Source organism: Balaenoptera borealis, assembly GCF_965194805.1.
Source record: "Balaenoptera borealis genome assembly, chromosome: 14".
NCBI classification, from domain to species: Eukaryota; Metazoa; Chordata; class Mammalia; order Artiodactyla; family Balaenopteridae; genus Balaenoptera; species Balaenoptera borealis.
The window spans coordinates 55739726-55753388 of record NC_138875.1 but is presented as its reverse complement, the minus strand read 5'-3'; the positions used below and the strand labels follow the sequence as shown (position 1 = coordinate 55753388).

At 36.5% G+C, this 13663-nt stretch overlaps 1 protein-coding gene across 2 annotated transcripts in view; it reads left to right on the top strand.

Annotated features, from left to right (window-relative positions):
- Positions 1–13663, top strand: part of METTL4 (methyltransferase 4, N6-adenosine) — a 167208-nt gene that overhangs the window by 50358 nt on the left and 103187 nt on the right. The gene's annotated exons all lie outside the window — the stretch shown is intronic.

The following is a 13663-nucleotide window of genomic DNA, read 5'->3' as shown; positions in this document are numbered from 1 at the left end:
ATGAGAATACTTTAGATGTTTTCTCTTGACTTTTTTCAGTACATCTTGAAAAAGTGGGAGATATGATGATAGAGTGCTTGGCACTTGGGTCAACAATGTAATTAATTTATTAGTTCAAATATTTATTATATACCTACTTATCAGGGACTGTGCTGGGGTTATGGTATGGAACAATCAGACCCAGTCCTTGGCCTCCTGGGCTTACAGTTTATAAGTGCCAGATTTATAGAGTACAGAATAGAAGCAAATTGATTGAAAAATTATGTGTAAAGATAAAAGTAGAACAGGAGTCCTGTGAGTTTGAGTGTGAGGACAGAGCATCGCCTTGATGTCATTTTACTCTGCTTCCCTAAAAGGTCACCAGAATTCTGGTTACTTCCATTGTGATATGGGCCTCACCCTCACCTGGCAACTCAGTCTACTAGCAGCTATAATTTGCTAAAGCATAAAACTTTTTTTTTTTTTTTTAAACCAGTGTTCAATTCAGAGCCCAGATCAGATCAATCCTCTGTAGGTTAGAGATTTCTGCTTTTAGTAAAGGCAACACACAACACTCTTCTGTCTCAGCGCAGTAACTTGTGATGCATCCCAGTCAGAACGATGACTAGTTAATCTCACTTTGCCTCTCAGCTCTGTCATCTTTTATGTCCCTGAAATGTCAGCCCCTTTAGGCCTGTGCCCTTTCCAGTGTGGTTATTCCAGCCTGGCTCTGTGCTGCAACTCTTTCCTCTCAAACTATCCCTTCACTGCTCTCTTTGCCAGCTTTTCCACTTGCCATTTGGACCTCCTACATGCTGGATCATCCAGATTAACAGGGCTGCCTATCATGGAAAAGGATTCCATGGTTTCAAAACTGAGTTTATTGAAGTTCAACGTATTAATTATCATAATCAGTCAGATGTAATTTTACTGCTGTGGGAGTGAAGCTGAATCCAAGATGCGAGAGTCCAAGGTGTAGAGACAAAGTGATTTTATATGGATTGGAAGAACCTCAGGACAGTTTCCTCCATGAGACCTGATGCCTGTGAAATAACTTTTCCTTCTCATGGGAAGCAGATGGGAGACTAGAGTGTGACCATGCCTTCTGTGTGTAGGTGAGGTGACCCTTATCTTTGTGCCCTTCCCAGAGATGGGCTATGTAATCATCACAAGAAATCATGGAAGTTCTACTCATCTGCTAAAAACCCTTCAGTTAGCAGTCATGGTTGTTTGCCTTATGTATGTTTCTTTTGGTAGCCCATGTAAGGTGAAGGAAAATTATAACTAGATATGCAGTTGGAATTGTAATTTCTTGCCTGAGTGAAACAATTAATGGGATGGGAGCATTGTCCTCTCCCTACTTCTCCCTCCATCTTCTGCCCTGCCTTGATAAGACAGTAGACACACCCATGGAAGCTTAACTGTCAAGGTCAAGGACCATCCCTCTGTCTCTCGACCAAGAAGCTCATTGCCAAGGGAGTTTCACCATCTCTAAAACCCAGGAATGTCTACCTGGTTGTGGAATCTCACCTTCAGGCAGAGGGTAGGAACTGTGCAGGCTGCAGTACTACAAGACTCTGCATTTAATAAGAAATAGAGACTAAAATCTTTTGCCAGGTTTTGTCTCATATAATTTCTTTCTTATGGGGATCAAAACAACCAACACATGGTCTTGACCAGAGAAGGGAGATATTCCTAATTTTGGAAAGCCCAGGACACCTTGACATTTTCTTATGTACTCTTTCAGTTTGCCTTTTAATTTTAGCTATGGTATATTCTGACATAGAAATATTTTAATTTTCATTTTGTTATGTCACTTTTCTCCTTTGAACTTTTGCTTTTATGTCTAGAAACTCTGTGACACTTCTAATATTACAATTTAGGGGTCTTAAGAGAGCCAGGGACTTTAGCATAGTACAGCCTTCATTCTGCCTCTGAAAGTACTTGTTACCCTTACCATTAGAGTTGCTTGGTTGCAAACAACAGAAACCAACTTTGGTTAACTTAAGAAGAAAAGGAATTCATTGCAAAGATATCCAGTAATGGGAAGGATTGAGAACCAGTCTCAGAAAATGGGCATGTATGCAGATAGGGTGGTGGGTCCCTGGAGGAAACGAATCAGACATAACTTTCTTGACAAGAAAAGCCATTTTAGGCCTAAGCCATTTTGTGATCTAAGCCTGGCCATAGTGCTTGCCCTTGCAGAAGAATAAGTCTCAGTAGTTAATGATTTTAAGGGAACAAATCAATGTAAGAACAAACAGCCATTACCAGTCCAGGGAAATAACTTAACCATATTGGAGCCAATAAATCAGTTGTAAAGACTTCCAGTCCTCTTTAAAAGGTAAAGATTAGCCTGAAGCATATTCTTGAGCTTTTTTTGTAGGATCTATACCTCCTCTTGCACTCAACCACCAGACTAATTGGAACCTAAGGAATGATGATGTTGACCTTTGCTAACCCTCGTGACTTCAGTCAACTAGAGCCTGGACTCTGTCAACCTTTGCCCCAATACTATGCTGAATTCTACTCTGCTCAAGCCCCTTCCTGGATATGCATGTACCCTTAGCTTAAAATTTCCCCAGTTTTGCTGTTTGGGGAGACACTACTTTGGGAAATATCCCTGATGTTCTCCTTACTTGCTGCAAGTGATAAATCCTTCCTTCTCCCACTCTTTGTCTTGGTTGTGTCTTTTGGCTCTACACCCACCAAGAGGCAAACCCAGTTTTCAGGTAACAGGCAGGAGCCAAGGGAAACTGGGCATCTACAGCTGGAATCACAGGCACTGGGTCAGTTTGTTTAGGGGCCTGCCACTGGGTCACACCCTCCATCACTGTTACCACTGGACTCTCAGCCATCCATACTCTCAAGCTAATAATAAAATATATGTAGAAATTAATATTTTAGAGTTAAAAAATACCAAGACATTTTATGTTTACAGTTATACCAGCTGTTGTTTTTCAAATTGTCATACCTCTCCATTCCCCACCACCCCTCTCACCCAAATTGTCAAATTAGAGCAGACAACAGAATACATTCACATGATAGAAAATGGTGCCTTTAGGCATGAAGTGAGTATTGGAAATCGTTTTCTACCCTATTGATGCTTAAGGGATATGATATGTTAGAATACTTAATGTTTACAATATGCCTCACATCCTACTTGTTATTTAAACTGCTATCTGTGTCTCCCTGATTTCAGACTATATACAAAGCCACAGTCATCAAAACAGTATGGTACTGGCACAAAAATAGACACATAGATCAATGGAACAGAATGTAAACTGTTATAGCCACTGTGGAAAACAGTATGGAGGTTTCTTAAAAAACAAAAAATAGAACTACCCTATGACTCAGCAATTCCACTCTTGGGTGTATATCTGAAAAAAACAAAAACACTAATTCAGAAAGACACATGCACCCCAATGTTCATAGCAACATTATTTACAATTGCCAAGATATGGAAACAACCTAAGTATCTATCAACAGATGAATGGATAAAGAAAGATGTGGTGTATATACATATATATATATATATATATACTACTCAGGCATTTTGCCATTTGCATCAAAATGAATGGACTTGGAGGGCATTATGCTAAGTGAAATAAGTCAGACAGAGAAAGACAAATACTGTGATGATATCACTTATATGTGGAACCTGAAAAATACAACAAATTAGTGAATATAATGAAAAAGAAGCATACTCATAGATATAGAGAACAAATTAGTGTTTACCAGTGGGGAGGAGGGAAGGGGCAATATAGGGTAGGGGATTAAGATGTACAAACTATTAGATATAAAATAAGCTACAAGGATGTATTGTACAACATGGGGAATATAGCCAATATTTTATAATAACTATAAATGGAGTATAACCTTTAAAAAAAAGTTAGGACTTTCCTAAACAAAATAAAACAGAACAAAAAAAACCCACCACCAACAAAAAACCCCTGCTACCTGTGCCGTGAAGAATTTCTCAGGTTGGCTGCATGCTTACGTGACCACCTCCAGGGGGAGTGTGGGCCATGGAATTGGCTGAACCTGGGTCACAAACCCTCTTTTCAGGGGCCGGGGGAAGGAGAGACTGCTCCTTCTTTGGCTTCTTTTCTTTTTTCCTCCCAAGGCCAAGCCCTGGTTTGGATACTGGAGAGCCAAAAAGAAAGAAATCTAAACTAGATCACCTGGCTTTCCACCAGAGTTCCCACTCCCTTAGCATCTTGGCCAAGTGACCACACTCCTCTTCAGTGCTACAAACCACAGATCTGGGAAGGGGTGAGGCGGGGTCAGTATCCATTTGTCCTCACTAACCACTTCAAAAATCTTTGTTTCTCCTCTCACGCTAGACCTCCTTTGGGGCTCATGCCATGAGGTAGAATACCTTTTACACAATTCTGGTTGGGATTACATACTAAACCCCCCTCAACTCTATATTTATTAAAAATATATGGCTCCCCATCTGCTCACTGCTCTTAGTTCTGCCTTTGTCCTGAGAAGTGACTTTAATGTAGTTATGCACTAATTATCTAACACAATTGACTTCACAATTAAAGTTGATCTTTCAGCTGAATGTATAGTATGAATTGATCTCCATTTTGATCCTATAGATAACTCTAATTTAATATGTTAAACTGAATTTATAATCTACTCCTTCCAAATCTACCTCTATTCCTGAATTCTTAGTGAATAACATCACTTTCTTCCAAGTTTCCCAAGCTAGAAATCACTGAGTCATTCTGTATCCTCTCCCTTTCTGAATACTCCATATACAATTTAGTTTGATGTTGATATCACCTCCTTAAAATCTCTTGAGTCCATTTCCTGTTTTTGTTTTACTATTGCCTTAGTATAAGTTTAGATGTCTTTTCATGTGGATAGCTGCAATATCTTTCTAACTGGTTTCTGTTTTTAAAATGCATTCTGTTCAATCTATTCCCACATGCCAAAGTAATTTTCCTAAAACAAATCTGATCATCTCATTCTTCTGCTGAAATCCTTTTGTGGCCCTCTTAGCTCTCAGAATAAAAATCAAGTTCATCCCTTTAAGATAAAAGTCTGCTCTTGATATAACCTTTGACTATTTCTGTAATTCAATTACAGTATCTCCTGTAACGTGTATTTTGTTCCAGACAAACATAGAGTTCTCCAGATTGGTCTTTTAATCTCTCTAGTTCTTTCCTATGTCCATTCCTGTTAATGTTTTAAAACACAGTTTAGTTGTCAAGTGACATACTTGTACATAGATAATATTTTGAGATTTTTAGCATGGGCTTGTGATCCAGTTCAGGTCAATCAGAGTCATTGTCTGGGACTTTTCTTCTGGAGGAGCAGGCAAGACCATCTTTTGCCTTTAGGGTAAGGTTTCTGCAAAGATGTGAAGTGGGGCTCTTGTCACTTGGAGGATACTCATTGACAGAGAGGAGGAGACCAACATCTAGAGGGAAGCAGAGCTAAGAATGGGAGCAAGGGAGTATGAGACAGAATGAGAAAGCAGGTCTTGGTGACATTGTTTGGGCCCTGGATCTAGTGTGGGTAATGCTGGATCTATTATGGTCCTTTGCAGTTATTAGCTGATAAATCCACTCTCCGTTTTTCTTTCACTTAAATTAGATTGATTTAGCTTTTATCACTTCAGACCAAAAGTGTCCATGGAGTTACAATAGAATTAAAGAGTTAATTAACATTATTTATAAACTTAGTCTTTACAATTTTGGCTCTAGCTACACATAGCATAATTTTGACAGATGGTTTTCATGAGAAACCTACAGGTTTATGTGTGTGTGTATGTTGATTTTTAATTCCATATAAAGCAGGCTCTACTTAAAGGGCAGTTCAAACTTACCTGAATTAGCACTGGAAGTAGACAGAGGGAAAATGTAAGAATTTTTTTTTTTTTTTAAGAAATCTTATTTGTAATCTTGTATCATTTAACCTAATGCTTCTCAACTCTGGCTGTACATTAAAATCATCTGAGGAACTTTTAAAACTACAGATGCCTGGGACTCTCCCAGACAAAGTAAATTGGAATCTCTGGGGCTGGGGCCCAAGCATTGGTATTTTTTAGAAGCTTGTGGGGTTTCAACTTTCAGCGAGGGGTGAGAACCAGTGATCTGACCTAATATTTGTCCTCTGTTCCTTGAGGAATTCAAATTACTTACACATGACTTTTTGTTGATCTCTTTTCCTCATTGTAATTTTCTCTGTAATGAACAAAACATGAGAAATCAAGTTGCTGGCTTTTGTGCTGTCCTCTAGGTTGGGATTTCTGCAAAACTGGCCAGGGACTTACGAGTAGGCACTGCTCATCTTTAATTCTGAATTTAATAATGTGGCTGTAAATGCAGGTCTCTATAAATTAAGTTACAAGTTGTCTTGCTTAGATTTATATTTTCTCAGACTTATTGAAATAAAAGATTTCTTTAAGGAAGTGACTCTAGATGTAAGAAGATAACTTTCAGTAGTAAAATTAATATAAAAGGAAACCATTAGAATGATATGTTAAAATAAACACAACTTGTGTTATTAAGAGTTTAAAATGTAGGACAAAAAATTTCCTTATATTCAGATGTGCATTTTGGTTTATTTATTCTAAGAACTCACCAACATTCCCATGCTAAAAGCAGTTGCTGTTCAAGATTAAAAGTATATTTAGTTTTTGATGATGTATCTGATTAAAGGTAGACATATTTTCCTTAATTTTATGACATCTGCCAGTTGCCTTTAGGTATTATATACACTCACACACATATTTATTTTGTTTTACTTTAATTGTAATTACATTTAAATAAAACAACAAAAAATAATAGATGGCAAGAAAACAGTGTTAGAGAAATGTAGAGATTAATTAAATTTGCTTAATTAATTAATCATATAAGAATTTAGCAGGATGGCTTCTTGGTGCCTAGTGTTGCCCGAAGGGCTGAGAAGAGTACAGGCCTGATCATCTGGAATTTGCAATCTAATTGGAGAGATAAGACAAAGCAGAAAAATTAAATAAACTTGCTGGGAATATGTGAGTCAATGCCAGTCTGAAGAGGGATGACAATAAGTACTGCATCTCAGGAAGGGAGAGATGTACATGAAATAAGCTTCCTAAAAGATGAGAAAGATTTTTTTGACTTTTCTCTGTATATTTCAATACGCTGTGGTTGGTTTTTAGTTTCATATTTTTATTTTTTTAAAAATTTAATTAATTAATTTATTTTTTGGCTGTGCCGTGCAGCTGGTGGGATCTTAGTTCCCCGACCAGGGATTGAACCGGGCTCTGGCGGTGAAATTGCTGGGTCCTAACCACTGGACCACCAGGGAATTCCCTTGTTTCATACTTTTTAACCAGATCCAAATCACAAGCAAGTTCCCTGGGTGGCCAACTTTTTGTTTTCACAATCTATTCTTTATAGAGTATTTTTAAGAAAATTCTATGTTGGTTGGTAGGGTGGGGGGTAGTTGTGAGCTTATAGGTTCTCAAAGGTTTCCAAAATTTAAAATTCATAGGTTGTAATTTTAAAAATTTGGATTGGATTTTATTCATTCTAATTTCCTACCCTGAAAATAGAAGGCAGTGTGACTTCCTTAGAGATGTCTTGACTCCTGGTGTGGAGGACTGGTCGTGAGTGATGGGGCTCAGATCCAGAGAGTCTTTTAACCTGTGGGCTCCCATGAGCTTGTTGACAAGTGGACAGATACTTTGGCCTTCTCTAGGAATTTCCAGTTGCCCTTCCTAATTTGTCTTACTCTCTGCTCAGGTATGGTAACAGCCTGAAGTGTCTAAATCATAAAGTATATTCCAAGTAATGAATAATTTAACTTTCACCACACATTAGAGTACTTATCCCAAAAAGATGGTACAGTCGCACATTAACAATTCTAGAGTTGAAGAGAGAAGGATGAAATATGGTGGAAAATTGCATGTCTAATATCCTAGTTTTTTTTTTTTTTTTGTGCTTGTGGGGGATATGTCTTAAATGGAAACATCATTTGATCATCTGTCAAGTGTCTTGGAAAAAAGGATACAAAACAATTGCTCTAGTATAAGGGCAGAGCTATTTCTCTCTGGTCTCATCTTTCCTTATTGGGAGAGAAAGTTTTTTTGTTTTTCTTTTATCTGGGTCTCAAAACCACTTTTTGGTGGCTGGTCAAAATTGCTTTCCTTTCAGCCACTTGAATGCCAATTCAATTAGACCCTCTCTCCTCAGGGCACCTAACCCTTATTATAAAAAATCACCTACGATGTCCTCAGTGTTTAACACAACCATCCAATTCTAACAAGTTCTTACTTTTGTTTTTCTCCTGAAGTTCTCTAGCTTTCTTTACTAGTTTGCCTCTTTATTTTCACAATCTATGGCTTTTTATTTTAAGCTCCTCATCTGAGAATCAAGTTCAGGTCCATTGTCTCAAATAAATATTAGTGTTTCTACCAACTAATTACAGTTCAGTCTCTCTAGCCTCAGGTAGCTTGGGATTTCTTGAATCTCTTTTGATTTGGGAAAAGTTTTTTTTTTAATGTTTCCACTGCAATTATTTAATGATTCAATATTCATAGAAACTCAGACTTCAGAAGAGCAAATAACCTCAACATAATCTAATTAAGCTCATGTTACGCTAGTGAAGTAGGGAGAATAAGTAAGCAGGGAGGCTGTAATCATTTCCTCCGAAGCCCGCTTAAAAACAAAGTTTTAAAAAATGTTAAACTGGTGCTAATCTGCGTGTTTGCTTCAGGTTTCATTTGAGAAAGAATTGTGGCTGCTAATATTATCATTAAAATATGTGAATCTATTTCCATAATCAGAGCCCTGTGGGATGGCGCATAGATTTAATGTAGCTTTGGTGCCTGTGTGTTTTCCAGTGCATTGATTAATACTGTCCTCTCAAGTGGAACCCAATCAGGGGTAACCTGCCAGAGGACTGTTTTCTATAAATTTCAGCTGAACTAATAGCTGCAGAAATCTTAAGACTAAAGGAGAGTTGATGAGTATACCACAATTAAACTTGCCTTGTGAATTGAAGAATGGGGCAGAGGATAATGAACATGTTGAAATGATTCCACATGTTTTATGCATGACACATTTGTAATTAAAACAGATCCTGAAGGTAAGTTTGTATATACTAATATAATGATTTCAAGAGAGCAGAATGTGTTATTAAATATCTACAGGGCATATTTCCCAAGCAGAGAATGTGAAAATTTGGCTCCTTTTGCTTCCTCAACAGTTGTTTATCAGAAACTAGAGATGGAGTGCACCAGCAAACCACACTTGTTAGGAAATTTGTTTATATTAATTAAATATATGCTGATTGTATAAATCTGTCAGTTCACCCTCAATATATAGTTTTCTAAACAATGTTTTATTAATAACTTTAATTTCAGTTACTCAACTAAACATTAACGTTTGTCAAAGTTCCTCAGTCTTCCAGGAGCCTTTGAGACCTTTAACAATTCAACAGTGATTGTCCATAGCAGCTCAAGGGCGCATGGCTATTGCAGCCAGGTCCATTTTAGGATTTAATAATAATAAGTTATGTCTGCAAACTATATCAACCCCATTGCAGTTTATAAAATATTATTACAACCTTTTTTTATCATTTGATCCTCAAAGTAATCTTGCGAGGTAAAATAAATATTGTTACTGTTTTACAAATGAGGAAAATGGAGGCAAGTGATATGTTCTGTAGACTTTCATTTTTAGGTTATGAGTAAGAGCTAATTACCAATAATCTATTAAATGAGTATTAAAGTTGACTAAAATTTGGCTTTCATAAAGGTGAATTACCAGGTAACTAGAGGGCTCTCATTCAGTACATTTGTGGCTAAAGAGTCTGGCTACTATGTAGTTCTTGGCAAGTTTACAAAATTCCTGTTGCACTTACTCACCTGTGGATAGTTGCAGTTCCCATGGTATCAAGGAGAAAGTTATCCCTACGTCATCCCTGTATGATATCATCTTGAGTATGGTATGGTTTTTAGTTGGTGCTGTTTTGTTTTGCAATTATAAATGACTGTTAGAGTGTTGTGAGTTGTTTGGTTAACCTTACAGTGTAGAGTGTTGCTTATCTGCAACAAATTTATTCTTGGTCCTTACTTTTCATCTTAAGCAGACTTTAAGGTAAATTACTATCTTAAGGTAATATATATACATATATATATATACACATATACATATACATGTATATGTGTATATATATACACAGACACATATGTTAGTATATATGAGCTTACCTTAAGGTAAATACATATAATATGTATTATTACATAAATATATGTATTACATATACATTATATATATATTTGTGTATGCCAACCACTAAGTTGTATATGCAGCACTGAGTTATGTATGCACAGATATAAACCAGCATACTTCTATATTGAATGAAGCAGATGTACATTATAGTGAGAATGGGTGAGGTGGATGGGTCTAGGGGTCTTTGACATTCCTTAACTGGGCTGTGTTAAAAAGTGAGAACTACCTGCCTTCAGCAGTCCTGAGTTGGACAGTCCAGGCACCTGCTGGCTTGACATGTGGTTACAGGGGCTCTGCATGGATACTTCCAGTTTCCATAAAGACCATGTTGATGCCATGTGTTTGTAGAAGAGATTGGGACTGTTTGCATAGAATCTGGGCTTTTGCTATGTGATTATGAAGAAATGAATCACAACTGTGTTGGCCAGAGCCACCATTAAGCTTTATATGTGAAATGCAGAAAAGTATTATTCTATTTTTTCCGTGAGGCTATGATTTCTTACACATGCCTAAAAGTCTACAATTAGAGGGAACCTTAGAGATTTGCCACTCTAACTTCCTTAGTCTTTGAAGGGAAAAATGAGCCACAGAGGAGATGACTTAAGACCACAGGGACTGAGATGGAACCAGTGATCAGAGCTCCGGATGCTCAGCCTAGGGTGTTTTTTTTTAATCTAAATTTTACTTATTTATTTGTATAGGAAATACATCCACATGATTAAAAAATTCAAAAATTACAAAAGGGCTTCCATTCCATTCCTCCACCATCCAATTCTTTGCTTTGGAAGCAAACAATACTATCAGTTTTTAAATATACTCCCAGAAGTATTTTATGCATATGTAAATAAATATATATGTAGATATTCCCCTCCCCTGATATACATGATAGTATACACTTCACACGATTTTGCACCTTGTGTGGTTTTTTTAGACTCAACATTTGAAAGCATTCCATATTGTTACAGAAAGAGAATCCTCATTAATTTTTATAGCTGCAGCATATTTCATTGGATGGATGTACCACAATTTATTTAACCAGTCATCTATTGATGAACATGTGGGTTGTTTCCAGTCTTTGCTATATCAAACAATGTTGTCATAGAATCTCTTGTACATATGTTATTTTGCACATGTTTGAATATGTCTATAGGATAAATTCTTTGGAATTTATTTCAAAGAAATTTCAAAGGAATTTTTTTTGTTTCAGAGTAGATTACCTGATTGGTTGCATCATTTGCAAATATTTTTTCCCATTCTGTAGGTTGTCTTTTCATTTTGTTTATGGTTTCCTTTGCTGTGCAAAAGCTTATATGTTTGATTAGGTCCCATTTGTTTATTTTTGCTTTTATTTCTTTTGCCTTGGGAGACTGACCTAAGAAAACATTGCTACACTTTATGTCAGAAAATGTTTGCCTATGTTCTCTTCCAGGAGTTTTATGGTGTCAAGTCTTATATTTAAATCTTTAAGCCATTTTGAGTTGATTTTTGTGTAGATGTGAGGGAGTGTTCTAACTAATCGATTTACACATGGCTGTCCAGCTTCCCCAACACCACTTGCTGAAGAGATTGTCTTTTCTCCATTGCATATTCTTACCTCCTTTGTCAAAGATTAATTGACCATAGGTGTGTGGGTTTATTTCTGGGCTCTCTATCAGTTCCATTGATCCATATGTCTGTTTTTGTGCCAATACCATGCTGTTTTGATTACTGTAGCTTTGTAGTATAGTCTGAAGTCTGGGAGGGTTATGCCTCCAGCTTTGTTCCTTTTCCTCAGGATCGCTTTGGCAATTCTGAGTCTTTCTTGGTTCAGTATAAAATTTAGGTTTATTTGTTCTAGTTCTGTGAAAAATGTCATGGGTAATTTGATGGGGATCACATTAAATCTATTGATTGCTTTAGGTAGTATGGCTATTTTCACTATATTAATTTTTCCAATCCAAGAGCATGGGATATCTTTCCATATCTTTGAATTATCTTAAATTTCCTTTATCAGTGTTTTATAGTTCTCAGCATATAAATCTTTCACTTCCTTGGTCAGGTTTATTCCTAGGGGCTTAATTTCCAAAAATCCAAACAGCTGATACAGCTCTCTCTCTCTATATATCTATCTATCTATCTATCTATCTATCTATATATATATATATATACACAAAACAAAACAAAAGCAGACAACCCAATCAAAAAATGGACAGAAGACCTAAATAGACATTTTTCCCAAGAGGAAATGCAGATGGCCAACAGGCATATGAAAAGATGCTTAACATTGCTAATCATCGGGGAAATGCAAATCAATACCACAATGAGATATCACCTCACATCTGTCAGAATGGCTATCATCAAAAAGAACACAAATAACAGATATTGTTGAGGATGTGGGGAAAAGGGAATGTAAATTGGTGCAGCCACTGTGGAAAACAGTATGGAAATTTCTCAAAAAAATAAAACTAGAATTACCATATGACCCAGCAATTCCACTCCTGAGTATATATCAGAAAAAAACAAAAACACTAATTCAAAAAGATACATGCACCCCAGTGTTCATAGCAGCACTATTTACAGTAGCCAAGACATGGAAGTAACCTAAATGTCCATCGACAGATGAATGGATAAAGAAGATGTGATATATTGATATATATACACACAAAGGAATATTACTCAGCCATAAAAAAGAATGAACTACTGCCATTTGCAGCAATATGAATGGACTTAGAGATTATCATGCTAAGTGAAGTAAGTCAGACAAAGACAAATATCATATGATATCACTCATATGTGGAATCTAAAAAAAATACTACAAATGAACTTATTTGCAAAACAGAAACAGACTCACAGACATAGAAAACAAACTTATGGCTACCAAAGGGGAAAGGGGGTGGGAGGGGTAATTAGGAGTTGGGGATTAACAGATGCATACCACTACATATAAAATAGATAAACAACAAGGACCTAATGTATAGCACAAGGAACTATATTGACTATCTTGTAATAACCTAGAATGGAAAAGGATCTGAAAGAGAATATGTATATATATAACTGAATTGCTTTATTGTACATGTGAAACTAACATAACATTGTAAATCAACTGTACTTCAATTAAAAAAAAAGAGGAACCTGCTCTAGGGACTCAAAAAAAAAGAGTAGATTACCTGATATATGTTGCAAAATTGCACTTCATAGAAGTTTAATCTATTTTCATTCCCACCAGCCATATATGATACTGCCTTTTTCCCCACACACTTACCAACACAGTGTGTTAAACTTTTTGGTCATTGCCTATCTAATAGTTGAAAAATGGTGGCTGAGTGTTGTTTTAATTTGCACTTCTCTTATTTTGAGGAAAGTTGTACATTACTTCATATGCTCCAGAGCCATTCCATCTTTCATATTCTGTAAACTGTTCATATGTTTTGGCCATTTTCCTACTAGTTTTTTGGTCTTTTCCTTAT